Here is a 24,635-nt window from a genome sequence, read left to right on the forward strand (position 1 = left end):
GTACAGTGTTCTAGAAGGTCAAAACCTTCTAGAACACTGTAACCAAGGTATAGACACGTTGTGCTGTGCGTGTGGAGAAGAAGAGGAAACGGCTGAACACCTCATACTTTTCTGTAAGGGGCTTAACCCTACAGTGCAAGGCAACGGGGCTGATTTTTTCAAAGCATTGGGGTTTAGGGACAGTGAAGGCAAAATAGACTTTAAGCGGGTAGAAATAACCAAACAGAGGTTATGTGATTGGTGGATAAAATTAAGGCAGGGGTGAAATTTCACCCACCACAAAGTACAAATTATGTTAATAGTCATGGCTAGGTGGCGTATGCCACCGCCCGATTTAAAGGGTTCAGATGGGTGTTCTGTGGTTCAGCCTCATCCATCCATCCATCCATCCATCCATCGTCTTCAACGTGCCGGTCGTCTGTGTGAGCTGCTTGATCGTGTGTTTTTGTGTTTGCTGTAATGAAATGGGACGTAGTTAGCGTGCACAAAAGTGCCAGAAGATACATTGTGTCTCGCTGCAAACTCGGCGTATGCGTGGCGCGCTAGGCAAACATGGAACAACGATTTTTGTGCCGTGGCCTTTGTGTCTTGTCATGAAAAGTTCGGTGGACATCGCAAAGAAATAATTCCTATTGGTAGCGTGCCTCAGATCGTCCACTACGCAGCGGCATGTATGCTGGGAGTAACATCGTCGACGCAGCACCGGCAACTTGGAGAGCGTCGTGCCATTGAAAAGGTAAGCAATCGTGCTTGCTAACTACACGTGTTGTGCCATAGCCTCCTCGATAACTCTGTGCCTGTGGTAAGTGGTTCTTGAGGGAAAGGGAAAGGTTGGCGCTATCTTCTGCAGCCCTTGAGGGAGCACGGCTCAGCGCCAACGGGGAGGGGTAAGTGGGAGCGAAAGAAGGGATAGAGTGGAGACGCCATGGCTGGGCGAAGCAAAACCGGCAGGCATAGGCGGCACGTATCAGGCCGAGATGGAAGGCCTTGGTGTGCTGCAGAGTCTGCAGGGGTGTTGTGCCAGGCCGGTCAGGCCCGGGGTGGAGTGGGAGGCCGTGAGGCCTTCCCGCTTGTAGAAATGTCCTTAGAGGCGTGCGGAGAGCCCTGACGAGTCAAGGAACTCCACGACGCCTCGAAGTGCAGAAAGGTGGTGTCGGCCGGGGAAGAGGAGATCTTCCTCCTTGCCACAGGGGAGGCCCAGGCGGCGGAACTCCTGCAGGAGTGGGCCCCGCTGCTGGAGGTACGCCGGGCAGGCCAGCAGGAGATGTCCGATCGTCTCCGGCTCCCCGCAGGAGCTGCAGGCCGGGGACGTCGCTCGTCCCAGTCGGTAGCTGCGTGCTGCCGTCCAGCTGCAGCCGATGCGGAGCCGGAGAAGGAGCGAGGTCTCCCTGCGAGCCAGGCCTCGCTGGGGGAGTGGTCGTGGGGGGCATCCCAGTGCCACCCGTTTGTCTGGGTGGTGGGTCGCCAGGTGTCGCCGCAGCCTCAGTCCTGTGAAGTCGCCCTCCGTCACGGCCCGACTGAGGGGCACAGTGGAGTGGTGGGCGTCCTTCGCCAGGGTGTCGGCTGCCTCGTTGCCCGAGATCCCTACGTGGGCGGGGATCCAGTGCAGGGACACCGGGTGGCCTGCGTCCTGCAGCGCTGTCAGCCGGGTAGACAGCAGTGCGACTCCAAGGCTGGCGCTTTCTGGCCTCTGCAGGCCGAGGAGGGCTGCCCTGGAGTCGCAGAGGATGGCCGCTGGTACCCCAGGAAGCTCCTCAGAGAGTAGGTCGACGGCCAGGTGGAGGCCTGCCACCTCCGCTGCAGTCGAGCTGGCGTGTCTGGGCAGTCGACACTGCCTGCTCTTCTGCAGGGCTGGTGCCGTGCAGGCCGCCGTGGCAGAGCCGGTGTCCGGTACCACCGAACCGTCGACGTACACCAGGAGGTGGTCTCCGAGGGTCTCGTCCAGGAGGCAGGCGGCCGTCTGCTGCAGGGCGCAAGCGGGTGAGCGCCTCTTCGAAATCCCGGGCAGCTCCGTGGCGATGGGGACAGGAGGCCTCTGCGGTGGGGGCAGCTGTACCGCATTCGGCGGTGGGTTGCCAACCACCTCCTCGTAGAGGCGGCACAGCTGACCCATCCTTGAGGAAGGCCGGGACTGGAGGCGACGCAGCAGGCCTCTGCCATCAGGAGCATGGTGGAGGCGGTCGACGTGCCTCAGCCCCTGCTGCAGGAAGAAGAGCGACAGGGGCCATGCTCCAGCCTCCGCAAGGGTAGCGGCAATCTGGGAGCTCCGGGGGACGCCCAGGCAGAGTCGGATGGCCGCCCGGTGCTGCAGCTCCAACTTTTCGAGGCGGCGTGGCGGCAGCGCCACCAGCGGGAGGGCGTACCGCAGGCGTGATGTGGCCGCCGCCTCGTAGAGCCGCAGGGCCCACTTCACCGAGCAACTCTGTGCCTGTCAAACGGCGCTCGATCGGCCGTCGCTTTCCCCTCTCCCTATTGGTCGTTTCCACCGAGAGATGGCGCCACCGACGTTGACTAGCTCATGACTCCTGCCGTGTGCCCGCGTCTCCGTCTCTCCGGTTGGTGAGTGGACTTCGCCGAGCCCGTTCGCCTGACCATCGTCCTCGCTGCCTGCTCGCCCGGTCAACGACGTCGTCTCCGCCGATTTCCTCTTCACCTTTTGCTATCCACAAGCTGGACGTAGTTCTTGCCATCTGCGCGCTTGTCTAGCGCAGCCGTTTTTCGCGGCTAAAATGGCAGGGGCGCCCCCAGCTTCACCGGCGCAGCCGACCAACCACCCGCGGCGTTCCCTCGTACGCAGCTCGTCGCGCAAACGCGCGGTGAGCATCGCCTGCCCACGATCTCTGTGGCAGCTCATCGCCAGCGCTGAGGCAGTGCGGTTGCACCACGAGCAGGCGCAACGCCTCTGCCGGGCCATCAGCGAACGGCCGACATCTACTGCCTCCTCAACGACCACCTCCGAAACGGGGATGTTCGCGACGCCGCCTCTTTTGACGAACGACCCCGCCAAGCAGCTGCACGAGATCGCCGGGAACCTGCCTACTTCGGGATCCTCCTGCTCCGATACCGCCGCTGCTGCCTCCCTGGCCACTGCGGCGGCTCGGCAGACACCATCGACCGGCTCCCTCGATACAGCCGTTGCGCCCTCGACAACCCCCACGAGCTCTTCGGATGTACTGCTTGCAGGGGATTTCGTCGCTGTTACGGGGTTGCCGGGCGCGTCTCCCGTCGAACCGCAGTACGTCCCACTGACGATAGACGCAAACCTCGAAGATATGGACACCACTACTACCTGTAAGCGTTCGCATCCCAGCGAGCTCGGTAGTGATGATGAGGGTGCCTCGCGCAAGCTGCAAGCAGTCGGGACTGCGCCACACATTGCATCGACGACTAAATTGCCGCCACGTGTCTCAGGTGAAGACGATCGCCACTTCACCCCGGCTAGTGGCATTACCACCGAGGGCGAGTTTCAGCAGGTTCTGTCAAAGGTGCAGAAACGCCGCCAGCGTTCTGCGTTGCCACCGGGCCTAGCCGGGAACAGCGTCCCTTCTCCCGGGACCGAGCCTGCCATCCCTCCTGCCGCACGACCTACGGCTCCCTGTAGTTCACCTGCGCCTACTGCACCTCCTTCCGTGGATCCCGATGCTACTGCCGGGGTTCCCACAACTTCTGTGCCCACCTCGCCACTGACAGCTCGCACAGTGCTGTTTCGTCCGGGGACACAACGGTGCCAGCCTTTCCCCGCACCTCCCGCCTCGCCATCGCGCAGGCGCTCTCCGCGCTGCCTGGAGTAAAGGAGGTACGCGTGAACACGAAGAAGAACATTGTGGCTGCGGACGCGGCATCGCCGGAATGGACGGAGCACCTGCTGGCCACGTCAGAGATCGCCGGGATGCCCGTGACCGCGCGCCTTCCGGCCGACCGCACCCAGAGCAGCGGCGTGGTGCAAGGCGTACATGGCAACTACGCCGATGAGGACCTGCTGGCTGCCGTATTGTCGAAGGTACGGGTGGTCGCGGCTAAGCGACAGGGCACCACACTGGTGCTGCGTTTTGCTGGCCCTTACCCCCCCGCAAGGATCTACCTCTTCAGCATGCCCTTCGAGGTGCGGCCCTCCCGGCCTCGCCCTCTGCAGTGCCTACTTTGCGGGTGCTACGGGCACGCCACAGCAACCTGCCAGAGACCGGTACGGTGCCTGCGGTGCGGTGGCCCACACCAGACCCAATCGTGCTGTTCGAGCAGGGTCAGATGCCTGCATTGTGGAGGACCACATCCAGCCGACTCGCCTAACTGCCCGCTATGGCAGAGAGAACGGCGCCTGGCCACGATAAAGGCGTCGGCTCCCACACACCTGTCGCATCGCGAGGCCCAGGCGGTCCTACGGGCTACACCCACCACCAGCTCAGCAGCAGCTGCTTCTGGACCGCCACGTGTTACACCGACAGGAGGCAAAACCTACGCTGCAGCACTCGGTGCTCCTGACAAGGAGGCCACGACCTCTACAAACCACCCCCAACCCCGCTTGCAGCAGCGTGTACCACAGGCAGGCCCAAAGAAGTGGGGCAGCATCAAGCTAGGGCCGTCCCCGAAGGAGGCTCCTCAGTCCACCAGCGATGAGGAGAACAAGAACCTGCGACTCCTCCTCAGGGCGATCGCCGACCTGCTGCCTATAGACAACCAACAGCTGCGTTCTATCTGCCTCAAGGCAGGTGGCGTGCCCCCACCTAGTAGTCAACATGGCTAGTCCCCTCCCGCCTGCAGCAGGACATTGCCGCCGCCGCCCGAGCGTGCTCCATTAGAACGCAAACTCGTTGCGGCGGTGGCAGGCAGACCTCTCCATGCACCAATTGCGGAGCGAGTACGATGTGCTTGTTCTGCAGGAGGTGTACGCTGCTACAGCCAACCTGCGTCTTCCTGGATACGTGGGCTACAGCAGCCTCACTTCATCACCAGCCTCCTCCATGATCGGATGAGACTCTTGCTGCTTCTCCTTCTCTTCCCTTCCTTTCAACATCTTTATCGCCTTTTTCCCCTGACGCTGCGCCGTGCTCCCTATTGGGCAGCAGAAATAAGCGTCATTTTTCTTCTTCAATAAAATCACTACTACTACTCCGTCTCTCCGTTACCTCCGCTGGGATCGCAAGTCGGGTGCATTGTTTTTGTCGGTTTTTCTCGTGCAGTACGGTCAAACCTAGCAACGTTGGTGCGGTCCACGCATTTTAAACCTTCTTGGGTGATCGTGGACCTGAGCTTAACGCTGAGCGACCGGGATTGCTAGATGCTTTTGACGTGCGATCACGTTATTAAAAAAAAAGAAAGAAAAAACCTTCGAAGAGGCCACGCTCTTTCACAGACATCATGTGCGGGTAAAGCACCGTGAACTTTTTCACGTGGATACATATGTAACTTCGAGCAACGCATATGTAGTGACAGAATTAAGCGCCCTCGGAATTTTGTATGTCTGAACTGTTTGCATCTCGGGACTTTTTTGTATGTCTGAACTGTTTGCATCTCGGGATTTTGTATGTCTGAGCTGCATGCATCGTTCAACAAAGCGGTTGCAATAAAATATTTGCGCGCATATTGCTTATTCAAGGCATGCGGCGCTTTTTCTATAGGTCCTCAAATATTTGTTTCTATTTTTCCTGGTCGCCAAGGCACACGGACGTGGTAGAAAGTGGAAAGGTTTCTGGGTATAAATATTCATGTCGGCCACAACGCTCATCTGATGCAAAAGAACTTGGGGAAAACTTGTCTGAAAGTCGTAAAAATAGTATGCTACTAACGCTCACTATAAGAATGAAGGAAGAAGAAGGACGGCTCACTATAGAGCAGCGTCGCAAGCAGTTTTTGACAAGATATAGCTGTAAGAACGCTTGCGATTTGCGTATTCTCTGCACTTTACTACGATAACTAAGGGCGTATTAACCACAATAAACAAACTCGCGCTTTTTTTTCTTTTCTTTTTTTTTTTTTGCTACGTGCGACGCGCAATCCACTTTGACGCTGCAGTTGCTGCAAGTGCGCTCACACTTTCACAGACTATTCGAGACACTACCATAGTGCTCTACAGCGTTATAAACAAGGCTCTGGTCACCCAGTGGATCGTTGTTCCACCATCGCAGCAATTAAAACAGTCGGCGTCGCGCCCGCCGCGCAGACGGGAGAGGCGGTGGCACTCTACGTCGGTGGCACCCTTAGCGAAATGAGCGGCGGCAGTTTGCAACTCTGCCGACGGCGCCTCCCTATTGTTCTCTCGGCGTCTTGACAGGCACAGAGTTTATCGAGGAGGCTATGGTTGTGCGTACTCATCGTGTGTGCATAGGGTGCCTTGCGAACGTAGGAAATAGAACTCCCCCGACAACAGTGAAGCCTGTGCTTATGCATGTTGCGTGCTGGTTGTCAGAATTTAGTTTTGCAAATGTAATGCCTCGATGCGAAATTGAATATCCTGATAAGCGTTTTCTTCTGATGGAGACAGATTACGTTCTGAAATAATCGTGTTCATCATGTGCACCTGTACGTGCGCTCCCGCTTTTCTGCTGAAGTTGCATATAACGACCCATCTGTCTCTTCACCAATACTTACTGCAATTACGTTTCTTCGCTTATAAACTCTTAGACGTAGTAAATAATATCTGCTTACCAGGTTTTCGGTTTACGAGCAGATTTAGGGGGAAGTAAGTAAGCAGACACAGCTTGCCATACTAGTACAGCTGTCTTTTCAAGACAAGAGATGTTGCCATAACTTTGACATATCTAAACATGATAGGGGAAAGTTGCTTAAACCAAGTCATGAAAGCAAACCCTAGAATTGTTATGTAAACAAACATTTCTTGTAATGTGCTGCTGCTGCTGCTGCGTGCGTGTTCAAAATTTTACTTTGATGAAGGGGTCCCTATTATCATGACATTCATCAATGACTCGACCTTGTGCTCTGTTGCCACCCTGCACTAGTGCAGACATGCTTTCGTGACTGTTTTTACATGAACCTTGCATGTGTTCAAAATATGACAGTTTTATTGTGCCAGTGCTATAAGTTAACACAGAATTCATTTTGTAGTGGTGACGCCGTGACCCACAGCAGTGTCCACGTGATGGCAGGGAACCTGTGGCCATGGCTACAGCAGAACAGCGTGTAATCTGGATGTCAGGTATGTATGAAGTGTACGTGTACCTGAAAGTATGATCTCGGTATGATTTGTGTGTTAGCTAACAGACATATTACATAATGGAGCACTAAATAGGCTAAATATTTATGCAAGTTTATTAAATTTGCTGCTTGTTTGTGTTCGTAACATTATGCACAAATTATCATGTTCTATATAAAACTAAACCTAACATATCCGTATGTTGAGTATTTTTTTTCTCTCTTTGATCACTTGGCTGCAAATTAAGTTTTATTTTTGCTTTGCACACAGTATATCTTACTTCTTATTTTGGTTTTATTGTTTTGAAACTTTCCGATGCTGTAGCTTTTATTTCTGTATTTTTTCTCTGTTTATACCACACGCATGTGCAGTTTTTGTGCTTGTTAGAATTCGAAGTGTAGTGTGCCAAATATGTCACATGTCTAAGCATACAGCGTGCATACCTTTGTTTGACATTGCTATTTACATTTATTTCTGTCTTGTTCTCAGAATAATTGCCACTGGCAAATACACATTTAATGAGCTTGAATTTCTCTGAAACTGAAATGTGAAGGTGCAGCCGTGTGACAGCTGAAGTACTGCAGCAATGTCGAAGCTAGCTTGCACCCACTACAGTATGCCGACGGATACCCATCACTGTATTTGTGCATTTTCTGAGAACCAGCCGTGCCCACTAGGTCAAATCAAATTTGTAGGGTCCTTTTGAGCGTGCCGGTCAGTTCATTTAACTTTTCAGGACAAAATTTACACAGGCAGGCTGCAGAGGCCAGTGGGGCTCTGAACACCGCTCCTTAAAATATTTTCCAGTCAAATGAAGTTTCTATATATGTATACACAGGGAGGGAAGGGAAATATACTACTTGACCTCGGCTAACAACTGGCATTTTGATGGAAGGATTAAATAAAGTAAGACTGGATGTGTGCTTGCATTAAAACAGTATTTGCATAGAAAAACGTAAGCAGACATAGACTAATTTCTATCCCTTGCCATCTACGAAGGATGCCCTTTTTCACGCATTAATAATGAGTCTGGCTCACACATGCGATGTTATTTATGCGGTATGCCTCACTGATTTCTTGTGTCAATTTTCCACTGTGGGTGAAAATAGGTGAACGATCTTATCTGGCCTGAAGTCCTATGGCGGCAATGCACGACCGCATTGGGGAGGCTGAGGTTCAGGGTAAGAGCCTTTATGGAAAGGGCAGTAACAGGCACAAGGAGGACCCAGTGAAGGAGGAATTGGACCCAGTTCATCTGAATGCTGTAATTGGTATGTATTATTTCCACTGTGAAGACTGAATAATACTGCAATCTGAAAGTTGTACTTTTGGGCAGTGTAGCGTACTTTCATAATTTCTGTAGATGAGGCTCACAAGCAGAAACCACCTTTGCACTCTCATGAAGGAAAGCCGCCATTTGTGTGGGTCATTCCACTCCAACCGTCCAAAAATCATCAGCCCTTGCTAAATTGTCGAGCAGCCATGGTCCATTGATCCTTGGGGAAGGTCCTGAATGAGCACCCCTTCCCTAACTGGTTGTGTTTGTGAGAACTGTCGAAGGGCAGAAATGGCTCACTGATAGCTATTTGTAATGATACATTTTTCTTTCTATCATGTGTGGGCAGCTGATGGTGAATAGAAAATGTTTATAGCAGAAATATGGTCATCGCAGCATTTGTTGTGTGGTGTGGCTGTAACTAGCTTTAATATTCGTGATGTATGTGCACAATTTTACCTGAGCTGCCTCAGTGCACACAATGTGCATGAATGAGGATTTTAATGTATTCCTTATGAACCATACCACCTCTATTTGGAATGATATGCCTCTCTACACTCAGCAGTCATTTTAATTATTCGAAATAAACAGCCCCGGTGTTTCTTGCAGAAATCTGGAATAGTTGGATGCAATGTATTAAACAAATTTGTGGGAAAATGTGTGTTGATGTTTGTTTTATACATCTCTTTGAGTGTTCATACAAAAAGCTTGCTGGCAAGACCAAGTGTAGTCAAACCACAATATTGCATTCTATAACTGCATAGTTGTGCCCTTAATTTTGGTGGAGTGAAACTCTCCTGCATTTTAGCGCAGTGCACATCAATTTAGTTTCTTAACTTAAAGATTTCTTTTGCTTAAAAGAAAAAGTACCTCTCTTAAATTTCTGATTCGAATAGTCTTGTCATTTTCTGTGATGATTGCGATAAGCTCGAGGACAAAAAGTACAGCGCGAAGTAGACGAGGACGAGGTTACACAAAGAATGACATATATGGGTGCCAACATCCAGCTGTTTATTCGGCAGAAAACACGCTGTTTTATACATCACACCGTGCAGAGTAGTCATAGTAAAGATAAACAAACAGGCGTGAAGGGATCCAACAAGCGCTCGTGAGGCAGTGATCATCACAGTAGGGAGGAATGCAAAGGTAACAGCAGGAACCTAAACTGAACTATCAGGCAAGCGCATAGGAACACGAGTCCATTACAGGCTCAAATCACACAACCAGAGCACCTGCAGTGCCTGCCTGTGTTGCTGTTGACCACCAACCGGTGCTCTCTTGCACGATCGTTGGAGCATCGTCCCATTTGTCCAATACACATGCTGGTGGTCAACAGCAACACAGGCGGGCACTGCAGGTGCTGTGGTTGTGCGCCACAACTGGACCAAATGACCTTTCTAAGGAAAGCAAGAAACCGCACTGAAATGGAAATAATCGAGGCGTTCTTAATAAATAGAGCAGACAGTCAGTGTGTTAGCACGCGGTCAATAATATTAAGTGACAAAGAATTGTCGTTCTTAATGATAGCCTGTAATTACCGCCAAGATTAGAACATGCAGCTGTCGTGTTTGTATGCCACTTGATTTGAGCCTGTAATGGACGCGAGTTCCTATGTGCTTGCCTGATAGTTCAGTTTAGGTCCCTGCTGTAACCTTTGCATTCCTCTCTACTGTGATGATCACTGTCTCATGAGCACTTGTTGGATCCCTTCATTCCTGTTCGTTTATCTTTACTATGATTACTTTGGACGGTGTCATGTATAAAACAGCGTGTTTTCTGCCGACAAAACTCTTGGAAGTTGGCACCTGTATATGTCATTCCTTGTCTAACTTCGTCCTCCTCTGCTTAGCGCCGTATTTTTTGTCCTGAAGTCATGAACCAACTAGCTGCTAAATTGCCAGAAGCTGGATGTCTTAAAGGTCTGCTACAGTGCTCTATTAGCACCTAAACTTTGGTAAATATACTACTATATTTTATATACAGGTTTTTTAAATTTTTGCTGCATCGAATTAAAAACAATGCCTGTGACAGATAGCACAGTTCTAATCCTTGATCTAAACTACTCGATGAGGTGGCCATTACTTACGTAAGAAATCAAAATGCTTAATTGAATATTTAACCAAATTACAATAATTAACTCTTTAATTATTTACGGCACATATTTTAATCTACAAACTGTAGCTAATGAGTTTCCAAGGTGTATCCACTTCGAAAAAATTTTCTGGGCTGCGCTAGTTTCAAGATATCAACTTTCAAAGTGTCCGCCGAAATGCATTAGTGTTCCAGTTATGTGCTTCAATGTAGAAAACAGCGTTTTCTTAAAAAGTTAACTGGAACGCCCATTCATTTTGTCGGACACTTTGAAAATTATCTCGAAACTGGTTCAGTCCCAAGAATTCGTTCCAAGTGGATACGCCTTGCGAACCCGCCGGCTATAATTCGTATATAGAAATATGTGCTGTAATGGAATTCATTAATGTTTTAATTAGCATAAATTTTTTAATTTTTCAATTAGGCATTTTGATTTCTCATGGAAGTAATGGCTGCCTAATTAAGTAGTTTAGGTCAAAGATTAGAATTCTGCTATCTGCCACAGGCAATTTTTAAAATTTTGGTGCAGCTAAAAGAAAACACCCTGTATAGCGCATTGTTTATATGGGCCTATGCAAAATATTGTTCGTAAAGAAATGAAATTTTAGCATTCATATGATACCTATAGAGGGTTGCCATCTTATACATTTTTCTTTAAATAGTGTCTAGAAAGGTGCTGCAATTTTATAATTATTTTCTAGTAAATGTTAGCAATGACCAAAATAAGTGCGCAGTAAGTAGAAAAGTGTAAATGTAATTAGAACTGCATTACAATACATTTTAAAATAAAGGTGTAATTTACAACACACTTCATGTGCGTACATCCACTCAATTAGCTCGTATCGCACGCTACTATCCATTGCTGTTCCTCTTGGTCCATTATCACACACCCCTTGCTTTTTCAGGGCTGCGCAAGTAGACCCACACACACAGTAGTTATACACGCACATGGTAATTCACAAACATATGCACACACTAGCAAGTCGTTCGGGAATTTTGCCATGCGCCATTCCTCTTCCTGTTAAGGCACTCCGCACGTCTGACCACCAGGGGACACACTCTCGCTACCTTCGCGTGCACAGCCATAAATAAAGGTGGCACGATGCATCTGACATTGGTTGAAGTTCAGCATCTGTTCATTCACATGTTCCACCAAACGATATAGAAAGTTAGTATTGTTCTGCTAGTGTGCTGCAATGCCATGCTAAATTTTCATCTTGTTTCTTGCAGGTTACATCCTCCAGCAAGTTCACGACGACAACTGTGCAGCTCAAAAGCAGCCTGTCCTCCATGCTAAGCAGGGAGATTAAGTAGCCTGGAAAGCAGATGGTCCTGTAATTACAGGGTGTTCTTTTTAGCTGCACCAAATTTTTAAAATTAGAAATATATATATCTTGGTCACGTTAGGTTTACCATTCGAGTGTACGGATTGGCGGCCTCTAGATACAGAGCAATTTAGTCACTTAAGTGTGTAATTAGTGAAGTTAAGCTAATTAACTTTCTAATTATCAACTATAGGTGGCTACAGCAAATGAGTACTTTGGGGCCCGTCGTCGACACTACCTATTCCAACGATCACATTTTGAATAGAGGAGTTCATGTGGGAGCTACACGAACAATTAGTTCCCCTTGGCAGGCTCCTTGAAACCGAAACTGCCCGCAAAAAGAGCGTCTGTGTCGTCGATGTCACTGCCCCCATGCATTTCGTAACATCTCCGAGGTAAGCGCCAGTTCGGCCCCGCGAGCAGCTTGCATTATTGCTATCTGCGGCGTTCGCAGTCGACGCTACAGATTGATATGATGCCGTGCCTGCAGTATCTAAAAGCCCAATTTAAGGAGCAGGGTTGGCGCTACAGCGAAACATGGTGCTCAACAGAATGACGATGTAAATTTGGCGGCCCACCGGCATTGAAGCGCTAGGCCAACGCTGCAGACATCAAGGAGATAACGCAAGCTGCTCGTTGGGCTGGACCAGTGGTGACGTTGGAGACGTCACAAAAGGCGGGGGGGGGGGGGGCGACAACATAGATGCTCTTCTTGTAGTCAGTTTCGGTTTCAAGGAGCCTGCCAAGGGGAACTAATTGTTTGCGTAGCCCCCACATGAACTCTACTATTCAAAATTTGATTGTCGGGATAGGTAGTACTCATTTGTACTCAGTACTCATTTGCTGTAGCCACCTGTTGTTGATAATTAGAAAGTTAATTAGTGTAACTTCGGTAATTACGCATGTAAGTGCTGAAATTGCTATGTATCTAGAGGCCGCCAATTCGTACACTCGAATGGTAGACATAACGTGACCATGGATTTACATTTTTTCAAATTTTAACAATTTAGTGCAACTAAAAAAAACACCTTGTATACACTGTGACTCCCAGTATGCGTGAGTGCACGTTAGTGCGAGTGCAGGTGAATGCGAGTGAGTGCAGGTGAGTGCGAGTGGGTGTGAGCGCCAACAAGTATGAGTGCAGGTGAGTGGGAGTGAGTCAGTGTGAGTGCGAGTGAGTGCCAGTAAGTGTGACGGTAGCTAAGTTCGAGTGCGAGTGAGTGCCGGTGAGTGTGAGTGGAGGTGAATGCCAGTTCGAGTTAGTGCCAGTGAGTGAGTGGACTTGAGTGCGAGTGTGAATGCGTGAGTGTGAGTGGAGGTGAGTGCAAGTGAGTGCCTTTGAGTGTGAGTGCAAGTGCGAGTGAGTGCCAGTGAGCGGGAGTGCAGATAAGTACCAGTGAGTGCATGTGAGTGCGAGTGTGAGTGAGTGCCAGTGAGTGTGAGTGGGCATTAGTGCGAGTGAGTGCCTGCGAGTGTGTGGAGGCGAGTGCGAGTGAGTGCCAGAAAGCGTGAGTGCAGGTGAGCGCGAGTGTGAGTCCACGAGTGTGAGTGCAGGCGAGTGCGAGTGAGTGTGAGTGCCAGTGAGTGTGAGTGGAAGTGAGTCTGAGTGAATGCGTGTATTTGAGTGTGAGTGAGTGCCTTTGAGTGTGAGTCTTGGTGAGTGCAAGTGCGAGTGAGTGCCAGTGAGCGGGAGTGCAGGTGAGTGTGAGATCGAGTGATGCCAATGAGTCTGAGTGCATGTGAGTGCGAATGTGAGTGAGTGTGAGTGAAGGTGAGTGCGAGTCGGAGTGAGTGCCAGTGAGTGAGATTGGAGGTGATTGCCAGTGAGTGTATGGCAGGCGAGTGCGAGTGAGTGAAAGTTAATGTGAGTGCAGTGAGTGCAAGATAATGCCAGTGAGCGGGAGTGTGAGTGCGAGTTTGAGTGCGAGTTCAAGTGATGCCAGTGAGTCTGAGTATAGGTCAGTGCAAGTGTGAGTGAGTGCCAGCAATTGTGAGTGCACTTGAGTACAAGTGCGAGTGATGCCAGTGAGTTAGAATGCAGGTGAGTACCAGTGTGAGTGAGTGCCAATGAGTGTGAGTGGATGTGATTGCGAGTGCGAGTGAGTGTGGGTGAGTGCGAGTGGGATTGAGTGCCAGTGAGTGTGAGTGGAGGTGAGTTTGAGTAAGTACCAGTGAGTGTGAGTGAAGCTGAGTGCGAATGAGTGAGTTTGAGTGCATGTGAGTGCGAATGTGATTGAGTGCCAGTGAGAGTGAGTGAAGGTGAGTGCGAGTCGGAGTGAGTACCAGTGAGTGTGAGTGGATGTGATTGCGAGTGCTAGTGAGTGTGAGTGTGGGTGAGTGCGAGTGGGATTGAGTGCCAGTGAGTGTCAGTGGAGGTGAGTGTGAGTAAGTAACAGTGAGTGTGAGTGAAGGTGAGTGCGAATTAGTGCCAGAGAGTTGGAGTGTAGGTGAGTGCGAGTTCAAGTGATGCCAGTGAGTCTGAGTATAGGTCAGTGCAAGTGTGAGTGAGTGCCAGCAATTGTGAGTGCACTTGAGTACAAGTGCGAGTGATGCCAGTGAGTTAGAATGCAGGTGAGTACCAGTGTGAGTGAGTGCCAATGAGTGTGAGTGGATGTGATTGCGAGTGCGAGTGAGTGTGGGTGAGTGCGAGTGGGATTGAGTGCCAGTGAGTGTGAGTGGAGGTGAGTTTGAGTAAGTACCAGTGAGTGTGAGTGAAGCTGAGTGCGAATGAGTGCCAGAGAGTTGGAGTGCAGGTAAGGGTCAGAACAAGTGAGTGCCAGTAAGTGTGAGTGGAAGTGAGTGCGAGTGGGAGTGAGTGCCAGTGCTTGAGTGGAGGTGAGTGCAAGTGCAAGTGAAGGCTAGTGAGTGTGAGTGCGAGTGAGTGCCCGTGAGTGTGAGTGGAGTGCGCGTGAGTGTCAGTGAGTGTGAGTGCAGGTTGAGTGCCTGTGAGTGTGACTGCAGGCGAGTGCGAGTGAGTGCCAGTATGCATGAGTGCAGGTGAGTGCGAGTGCAAGTGAGTGCGAGTGAGTATGAGTGGAGGTGAGTGTGAGTGAGTACCAGTGAGTGTCAGTGAAGGTGAGTGCGAATGAGTGCCAGAGAGTGGGAGTGCAGGTGAGTGCAAGTGGAGTGCGAGTGAGTGCCAGTGAGTGTGAGTGGAGGTGAGTGCGCGTGAGTGTCAGTGAGTGTGAGTGCAGGTTGAGTGCCAGTGAGTGCCTGTGAGTGTGATTGCTGGCGAGTGCGAGTATGTGCTAGTATGCGTGAGTGCCTGTGAGTGCGAGTGGGATTGAGTGCCAGTGAGTATGAGTGGAGGTGAGTGTGAGTGAGTACCAGTGAGTGTGAGTGAAGGTGAGTGCGAATGAGTGCCAGAGAGTGGGAGTGCAGGTGAGTGCGAATGAGTGCCAGAGAGTGGGAGTGCAGGTGAGTGCGAATGAGTCCCAGTGAGTGTGAGTGCAGGTAAGTGCGAGAGCAAGTGAGTGCCAGTGAGTGTGAGTGGAAGTGAGTGTGAGTGGGAGTGAGTGCCAGTGCTTGTGAGTGGAGGTGAGTGCGAGTGAATGCCAATAAGTGGGAGTGTAGGTGAGTGCAAGTGCGAGTGAGTGTGAGTGGAGGTGAGTGCGTGTGCGCGTGAGTGTCAGTGAGTGTGGGTGCAGGTTGAGTGCCTGTGAGTGTGATTTCAGGCTAGTGTGAGTGAAAACCAGCATGCGTGAGTGCAGGTTTGTGCGAATGCAGGTGAATGCGAGTGAGTGCAGGTGAGTGCGAGTGGGTGTGAGCGCCAACAAGTATGAGTGCAGGTAAGTGGGAGTGAGTCAGTGTGAGTGCAGGTGAGTGCGAGTGAGTGCCAGAAAGTGTGAGGGTAGCTAAGTGCCAGTGATAGTGAGCGCCGGTGAGTGTGAGTGGAGGTGAATGCCAGTTCGAGTGAGCGCCAGTGATTGTGAGTGGAGGTGAGTGTGAATGCGTGCCTGTGAGTGTGAGTGGAGGTGAGTGCGAGTGAGTGCCAGTGAGCGGGAGTGCAGGTGAGTACCAGTGAGTGCGAGTGTGAGTGAGTACCAGTGAGTGTGAGTGGACATTAGTGCGAGTGAGCGCCAGAAAGCGTGAGTGCAGGTGAGCGCGAGTGTGAGTCCAACGAGTGTGAGTGCAGGCGAGTGTGAGTGTAGGTGAGTGCGAGTGAGTGCCAGTGAGTGTGAGTGAATGCGTGTATGTGAGTGTGAGTGGAGCTGAGTGTGAGTGAGTGCCATTTGAGTTTGAGTCCTGGTGAGTGCAAGTGCGAGTGAGTGCCAGTCAGCAGGAGTGCAGGGGAGTGTGAGAGCGAGTGATGCCAGTGAGCCTGATTGCATGTGAGTGCGAATGTGATTGAGTGCCAGTGAGAGTGAGTGAAGGTGAGTGCGAGTCGGAGTGAGTGCCAGTGAGTGTGAGTGGAGGTGATTGCCAGTGAATGTACGTGCAGGCGAGTGCGAGTGAGTGCCAGTTAATGTGAGTGCAGTGAGTACAAGTGAATGCCATTGAGCGAGAGCGCAGGCGGTTGCAAGTGTGAGTGCGAGTGCGAGTTCAAGTGATGCCAGTGAGTCTGAGTGTACGTCAGTGCATGTGTGAGTGAGTGCCAGCATTTGTGAATGCACTTGAGTACAAGTGCGAGTGATGCCAGTGAGTAAGAATGCAGGTGAGTACCAGTATGAGTGAGTGCCAATGAGTGTGAGTGGATGTGATTGCGAGTGCGAGTGAGTGTGGGTGAGTGCGAGTGGGATTGAGTGCCAGTGAGTGTGAGGGTAGGTGAGTTTAGTAAGTACCAGTGAGTGTGTGTGAAGGTGAGTGCAAATGAGTGCCAGAGAGTTGGAGTGTAGGTGAGTGCGAATGACTCCCAGTGAGTGTGAGTGCTGGTAAGGGCGAGAACAAGTGAGTGCCAGTGAGTGTGAGTGGAAGTGAGTGCGAGTGGGAGTGAGTGCCAGTGCTTGTAAGTGGAGTGAGTGCGAGTGAATGCCAATGAGTGGGAGTGCAGGTGAGTGCAAGTGCAAGTGAGTGCTAGTGAGTGTGAGTGCGAGTGAGTGCCAGTGAGTGTGAGTGGAGGTGAGTGCGGGTGCGCGTGAGTGTCAGTGAGTGTGAGTGCAGGTTGAGTGCCTGTGAGTGTGATTGCAGGCGAGTGAGTGCCAGTATGCGTGAGTGCAGGTGAGTGCGAGTGCAAGTGAGTGCGAGTGGGATTGAGCGCCAGTGAGTATGAGTGGAGGTGAGTGTGAGTGAGTACCAGTGAGTGTGAGTGAAGGTGAGTGCAAATGATTGCCAGAGAGTGGGAGTGCAGGTGAGTGCGAATGAGTGCCAGAGAGTAGAAGTGCAGGTGAGTGGGAATGAGTCCCAGTGAGTGTGAGTGCAGGTAAGTGCGAGAGCAAGTGAGTGCCAGTGAGTGTGAGTGGAAGTGAGTGCGAGTGGGAGTGAGTGCCAGTGCTAGTGAGTGGAGGTGAGTGCGAGTGAATGCCAATGAGTGGGAGTGTAGGTGAGTGCGTGTGTGCGTGAGTGTCAGTGAGTGTGGGTGCAGGTTGAGTGCCAGTGAGTGCCTGTGAGTGTGATTTCAGGCGCGTGTGAGTGAAAACCAGTATGCGTGAGTGCAGGTGAGTGCGAGTGGGTGTGAGTGCCAACAAGTATGAGTGCAGGTGAGTGGGAGTGAGTCAGTGTGAGTGCAGGTGAGTGCGAGTGCGAGTGAGTGCCAGTAAGTGTGAGGGTAGCTAAGTGCGAGTGCGAGTGAGTGCCGGTGCGTGTGAGTGGAGGTGAATGCCAGTTCGAGTGAGTGCCAGTGAGTGTGAGTGGACGTGAGTGCGAGTGTGAATGCGTGCATGTGAGTGTGAGTGGAGGTGAGTGCGAGTGAGTGCATTTGAGTGTGAGTGCTGGTGAGTGCAAGTGCGATTGAGTGCCAGTGAGCGGGAGTGCAGGTAAGTACCAGTGAGTGCATGTGAGTGTGAGTGAGTACCAGTGAGTGTGAGTGGACATTAGTGCGAGTGAGTGCCTGTGAGTGTGAGTGCAGGCGAGTGCGAGTGAGTGCCAGAAAGCGTGAGTGCAGGTGAGCGCGAGTGTGAGTCCACGAGTGTGAGTGCAGGCGAGTGAGTGTGAGTGCAGGTGAGTGCGAGTGAGTGCCAGTGAGTGTGAGTGAATGCGTGTATGTGAGTGTGAGTGGAGCTGAGTGTGAGTGAGTGCCTTTGAGTGTGAGTCCTTGTGAGTGGAAGTGCGCGTGAGTGCCAGTGAGCGGGTGCAGGTGAGTGTGAGAGCGAGTGATGCCAGTGAGTCTGAGTGCATGTGAGTGCGAATGTGAGTGAGTGCCAGTGAGTGAGTGAGTGAGTGCCAGTGAGTTTGAGTGCAGTGAGTGCGAGTGAGTGCCAGTGAGAGTGAGTGAGGTGAGTGTGAGTGGAGTGAGTGCAGTGAGTGTGAGTGTGATTGCGAGTGCGAGTGTGAGTGTGGGTGAGTGCGAGTGGGATTGAGTGCCAGTGAGTGTCAGTGGAGGTGAGTGTGAGTGAGTACCAGTGAGTGTGAGTGAAGGTGAGTGCGAATGAGTGCCAGAGAGTGGGAGTGCAGGTGAGTGCGAATGACTCCCAGTGAGTGTGAGTGCAGGTAAGTGCGAGAGCAAGTGAGTGCCAGTGAGTGTGAGTGGAAGTGAGTGCGAGAGCAAGTGAGTGCCAGTTAGTGTGAGTGCGAGTGGGAGTGAGTGCCAGTGCTTGTGAGTGGAGGTGAGTGCGAGTGAATGCCAATCAGTGGGAGTGCAGGTGAGTTCAAGTGCAAGTGAGTGCCAGTGAGTGTGAGTGGAAGTGAGTGTGAGTGGGAGTGAGTGCCAGTGCTTGTGAGTGGAGGTGAGTGCGAGTGAATGCCAATGAGTGGGAGTGTAGGTGAGTGCGAGTGAGTGTGAGTGGAGGTGAGTGCGTGTGCGCGTGAGTGTCAGTGAGTGTGGGTGCAGGTTGAGTGTCAGTGAGTGCCTGTGAGTGTGATTTCAGGCGAGTGTGAGTGCAAACCAGTATGCGTGAGTGCAGGTTAGTGCGAGTGCAGGTGAATGCGAGTGAGTGCAGGTGAGTGCGAGTGAGTGCCAGTAAGTGTGAGGGTAGCTAAGTGCGAGTGCGAGTGAGTGTGAGTGGAGGTGAATGCCAGTTCGAGTGAGTGCCAGTGAGTGTGAGTGGACGTGAGTGCGAGTGTGAATGCGTGCCTGTGAGTGTGAGTGGAGGTGCGTGCGAGTGAGTGCATTTGAGTGTGAGTGCAAGTGCGAGTGAGTGCCAGTGAGCGGGAGGGCACGTGAGTACCAGTGAGTGCATGCGAGTGCGAGTGTGAGTGAGTGCCAGTGAGTGTGAGTGGATATTAGTGCGAGTGAGTGCCTGTGAGTGTGAGTGCAGGCGGGTTCGAGTGAGTGCCAGAAAGCGTGAGTGAAGTGAGCGCGAGTGTGAGTCCAATGAGTGTGAGTGCAGGTGAGTGCGAGTGAGTGTGAGTGCAGGTGAGTGCGAGTGAGTGCCAGTGAGCATGAGTGAATGCGTGTATGTGAGTGTGAGTGGAGCTGAGTGTGAGTGAGTGACTTTGAGTGTGAGTCCTGGTGAGTGCGAGTGAGTGCCAGTGAGCGGGAGTGAAGGTGAGTGTGAGAGCGAGTGATGCCAGTGAGCCTGATTGCATGTGAGTGCGAATGTGAGTGAGTGCCAGTGTGTGTGAGTGAAGGCGAGTGCGAGTCGGAGTGAGTGCCAGTGAGTGTGAGTGGAGGTGATTGCCAGTGAATGTACGTGCAGGCGAGTGCGAGTTAGTGCCAATTAATGTGAGTGCAGTGAATACAAGTGAATGCCATTGAGCGAGAGTGCAGGCGGTTGCAAGTGCGAGTGCGAGTTCAAGTGATGCCAGTGAGTCTGAGTGTACGTCAGTGCATGTGTGAGTGAGTGCCAGCATTTGTGAATGCACTTGAGTACAAGTGCGAGTGATGCCAGTGAGTAAGAATGCAGGTGAGTACCAGTGTGAGTGAGTGCCAATGAGTGTGAGTGGATGTGATTGCGAGTGCGAGTGAGTGTGAGTGTGGGTGAGTGCGAGTGGGATTGAGTGCCAGTGAGTGTGAGTGGAGGTGAGTTTGAGTAAGTACCAGTGAGTGTGAGTGAAGGTGAGTGCGAATGAGTGCCAGAGAGTTGGAGTGTAGGTGAGTGCGAATGACTCCCAGTGAGTGTGAGTGCCGGTAAGGGCGCGAACAAGTGAGTGCCAGTGAGTGTGAGTGGAAGTGAGTGCGAGTGCGAGTGAGTGCCAGTGCTTGTAAGTGGAGTGAGTGCGAGTGAATGCCAATGAGTGGGAGTGCAGGTGAGTGCAAGTGCAAGTGAGTGCTAGTGAGTGTGAGTGCGAGTGAGTGCCAGTGAGTGTGAGTGGAGGTGAGTGCGGGTGCGCGTGAGTGTCAGTGAGTGTGAGTGCAGGTTGAGTGCCTGTGAGTGTGATTGCAGGCGAGTGAGTGCCAGTATGCGTGAGTGCAGGTGAGTGCGAGTGCAAGTGAGTTCGAGTGGGATTGAGTGCCAGTGAGTATGAGTGGATGTGAGTGTGAGTGAGTACCAGTGAGTGTGAGTGAAGGTGAGTGCGAATGAGTGCCAGAGAGTGGGAGTGCAGGTGAGTGCAAGTGCAAGTGAGTGCTAGTGAGTGTGAGTGCGAGTAAGTGCCACTGAGTGTGAGTGGAGGTGAGTGTGAGTGCGCGTGAGTGTCAGTGAGTGTGAGTGCAGGTTGAGTGCCAGTGAGTGCCTGTGAGTGTGATTGCAGGCGAGTGCGAGTGAGTGCTAGTATGCGTGAGGGCCTGTGAGTGCGAGTGGGATTGAGTGCCAGTGAGTATGAGTGGAGGTGAGTGTGAGTGAGTACCATTGAGTGTGAGTGCAGGTGAGTGCGAATGAGTCCCAGTGAGTCTGAGTGCAGGTAAGTGCGAGAGCAAGTGAGTGCCAGTGAGTGTGAGTGGAAGTGAGTGTGAGTGAGTGCCAGTGCTTGTGAGTGGAGGTGAGTGCGAGTGAATGCCAATGAGTGGGAGTGTAGGTGAGTGCAAGTGCGAGTGAGTGTGAGTGGAGGTGAGTGCGTGTGCGTGTGAGTGTCAGTGAGTGTGGGTGCAGGTTGAGTGCCAGTGAGTGCCTGTGAGTGTGATTTCAGGCGAGTGTGAGTGAAAACCAGTATGCGTGAGTGCAGGTTAGTGCGAGTGCAGGTGAATGCGAGTGAGTGCAGGTGAGTGCGAGTGGGTGTGAGTGCCAACAAGTATGAGTGCAGGTGAGTGGGAGTGAGTCAGTGTGAGTGCAGGTGAGTGCGAGTGCGAGTGAGTGCCAGTAAGTGTGAGGGTAGCTAAGTGCGAGTGCGAGTGAGTGCCGGTGAGTGTGAGTGGAGGTGAATGCCAGTTCGAGTGAGTGCCAGTGAGTGTGAGTGGACGTGAGTGCGAGTGTGAATGCGTGCCTGTGAGTGTGAGTGGAGGTGAGTGCGAGTGAGTGCATTTGAGTGTGAGTGCTGGTGAGTGCAAGTGCGATTGAGTGCCAGTGAGCGGGAGTGCAGGTAAGTACCAGTGAGTGCATGTGAGTGTGAGTGAGTACCAGTGAGTGTGAGTGGACATTACTGCGAGTGAGTGCCTGTGAGTGTGAGTGCAGGCGAGTGCGAGTGAGTGCCAGAAAGCGTGAGTGCAGGTGAGCGCGAGTGTGAGTCCACAAGTGTGAGTGCAGGCGAGTGCGAGTGAGTGAGTGCGAGTGAGTGCCAGTGAGTGTGAGTGAATGCGTGTATGTGAGTGTGAGTGGAGCTGAGTGTGAGTGAGTGCCTTTGAGTGTGAGTCCTTGTGAGTGGAAGTGCGCGTGAGTGCCAGTGAGCGGGTGCAGGTGAGTGTGAGAGCGAGTGATGCCAGTGAGTCTGAGTGCATGTGAGTGCGAATGTGAGTGAGTGCCAGTGAGTGTCAGTGAAGGTGAGTGCGAGAGCAAGTGATGCCAGTGAGTTTGAGTGCATGTGAGTGCGAATGTGATTGAGTGCCAGTGAGAGTGAGTGAAGGTGAGTGCGAGTCGGAGTGAGTACCAGTGAGTGTGAGTGGATGTGATTGCGAGTGCTAGTGAGTGTGAGTGTGGGTGAGTGCGAGTGGGATTGAGTGCCAGTGAGTGTCAGTGGAGGTGAGTGTGAGTAAGTAACAGTGAGTGTGAGTGAAGGTGAGTGCGAATGAGTGCCAGAGAGTTGGAGTGTAGGTGAGTGCGAATGACTCCCAGTGAGTGTGAGTGCAGGTAAGTGCGAGAGCAAGTGAGTGCCAGTGAGTGTGAGTGGAAGTGAGTGCGAGAGCAAGTGAGTGCCAGTTAGTGTGAGTGGAAGTGAGTGCGAGTGGGAGTGAGTGCCAGTGCTTGTGAGTGGAGGTGAGTGCGAGTGAATGCCAATGAGTGGGAGTGCAGGTGAGTGCAAGTGCTAGTGAGTGCTAGTGAGAGTGAGTGCCAGTGAGGGTGAGTGGAGGTGAGTGCGAGGGCGCGTGAGTGTCAGTGAGTGTGAGTGCAGGTTGAGTGTCAGTGAGTGCCTGTGAGTGTGATTGCAGGCAAGTGCGAGTGAGTGCAGGTGAGTGTGAGTGCAAGTGAGTGCGAGTGGGATTGAGTGCCAGAGTTGGAGTGTAGGTGAGTGCGAGGGACTCCCAGTGAGTGTGAGTGCAGGTAAGTGCGAGAGCAAGTGAGTGCCAGTGAGTGTGAGTGGGAGTGCGAGTGGGAGTGAGTGCCAGTGCTTGTGAGTGGAGGTGAGTGCCAGTGACTGCCAATGAGTGGGAGTGCAGGTGAGTGCAAGTGCAAGTGAGTGCGAGTGGGATTGAGTGCCAGTGCTTGTGAGTGGAGGTGAGTTTGAGTGAATGCCAATGAGTGGGAGTGTAGGTGAGTGCAAGTGCGAGTGAGTGCCAGTGAGTGTGAGTGGAGGTGAGTGCGAGTGCGCGTGAGTGTCAGTGAGTGTGGGTGCAGGTTGAGTGTCAGTGAGTGCCTGTGAGTGTGATTTCAGGCGAGTGTGAGTGCAAACCAGTATGCGTGAGTGCAGGTTAGTGCGAGTGCAGGTGAATGCGAGTGAGTGCAGGTGAGTGCGAGTGGGTGTGAGCGCCAACAAGTATGAGTGCAGGTAAGTGGGAGTGAGTCAGTGTGAGTGCAGGTGAGTGCGAGTGAGTGCCAGTAAGTGTGAGGGTAGCTAAGTGCGAGTGCGAGTGAGTGTGAGTGGAGGTGAATGCCAGTTCGAGTGAGTGCCAGTGAGTGTGAGTGGACGTGAGTGCGAGTGTGAATGCGTGCCTGTGAGTGTGAGTGGAGGTGCGTGCGAGTGAGTGCATTTGAGTGTGAGTGCAAGTGCGAGTGAGTGCCAGTGAGCGGGAGGGCACGTGAGTACCAGTGAGTGCATGCGAGTGCGAGTGTGAGTGAGTGCCAGTGAGTGTGAGTGGACATTAGTGCGAGTGAGTGCCTGTGGGTGTGAGTGCAGGCGGGTTCGAGTGAGTGCCAGAAAGCGTGAGTGAAGTGAGCGCGAGTGTGAGTCCAATGAGTGTGAGTGCAGGTGAGTGCGAGTGAGTGTGAGTGCAGGTGAGTGCGAGTGAGTGCCAGTGAGCATGAGTGAATGCGTGTATGTGAGTGTGAGTGGAGCTGAGTGTGAGTGAGTGACTTTGAGTGTGAGTCCTGGTGAGTGCGAGTGAGTGCCAGTGAGCGGGAGTGAAGGTGAGTGTGAGAGCGAGTGATGCCAGTGAGCCTGATTGCATGTGAGTGCGAATGTGAGTGAGTGCCAGTGTGTGTGAGTGAAGGCGAGTGCGAGTCGGAGTGAGTGCCAGTGAGTGTGAGTGGAGGTGATTGCCAGTGAATGTACGTGCAGGCGAGTGCGAGTTAGTGCCAATTAATGTGAGTGCAGTGAATACAAGTGAATGCCATTGAGCGAGAGTGCAGGCGGTTGCAAGTGCGAGTGCGAGTTCAAGTGATGCCAGTGAGTCTGAGTGTACGTCAGTGCATGTGTGAGTGAGTGCCAGCATTTGTGAATGCACTTGAGTACAAGTGCGAGTGATGCCAGTGAGTAAGAATGCAGGTGAGTACCAGTGTGAGTGAGTGCCAATGAGTGTGAGTGGATGTGATTGCGAGTGCGAGTGAGTGTGAGTGTGGGTGAGTGCGAGTGGGATTGAGTGCCAGTGAGTGTGAGTGGAGGTGAGTTTGAGTAAGTACCAGTGAGTGTGAGTGAAGGTGAGTGCGAATGAGTGCCAGAGAGTTGGAGTGTAGGTAAGGGCGAGAACAAGTGAGTGCCAGTGAGTGTGAGTGGAAGTGAGTGCGAGTGAGTGCCAGTGCTTGTAAGTGGAGTGAGTGCGAGTGAATGCCAATGAGTGGGAGTGCAGGTGAGTGCAAGTGCAAGTGAGTGCTAGTGAGTGTGAGTGCGAGTGAGTGCCAGTGAGTGTGAGTGGAGGTGAGTGCGGGTGCGCGTGAGTGTCAGTGAGTGTGAGTGCAGGTTGAGTGCCTGTGAGTGTGATTGCAGGCGAGTGAGTGCCAGTATGCGTGAGTGCAGGTGAGTGCGAGTGCAAGTGAGTTCGAGTGGGATTGAGTGCCAGTGAGTATGAGTGGATGTGAGTGTGAGTGAGTACCAGTGAGTGTGAGTGAAGGTGAGTGCGAATGAGTGCCAGAGAGTGGGAGTGCAGGTGAGTGCAAGTGCAAGTGAGTGCTAGTGAGTGTGAGTGCGAGTAAGTGCCACTGAGTGTGAGTGGAGGTGAGTGTGAGTGCGCGTGAGTGTCAGTGAGTGTGAGTGCAGGTTGAGTGCCAGTGAGTGCCTGTGAGTGTGATTGCAGGCGAGTGCGAGTGAGTGCTAGTATGCGTGAGGGCCTGTGAGTGCGAGTGGGATTGAGTGCCAG

The 24,635-nt window shown here is 52.1% G+C and overlaps 1 long non-coding RNA gene across 1 annotated transcript; it reads left to right on the forward strand.

Moving 5' to 3' along the window:
* Window positions 1-400: 400 nt before the first annotated feature.
* On the forward strand, window positions 401-12,486 carry LOC125942321 (uncharacterized). Its single transcript, XR_007465003.1, has 4 exons — window positions 401-736; window positions 7,081-7,150; window positions 8,257-8,418; window positions 11,745-12,486. It is a non-coding gene; the product is annotated as an uncharacterized LOC125942321 (long non-coding RNA).
* The last annotated feature ends 12,149 nt before the right edge of the window (window positions 12,487-24,635 follow it).

The sequence above is a fragment of the Dermacentor silvarum genome, chromosome 1 (genome assembly GCF_013339745.2).
Source record: "Dermacentor silvarum isolate Dsil-2018 chromosome 1, BIME_Dsil_1.4, whole genome shotgun sequence".
Taxonomy (NCBI): Eukaryota; Metazoa; Arthropoda; class Arachnida; order Ixodida; family Ixodidae; genus Dermacentor; species Dermacentor silvarum.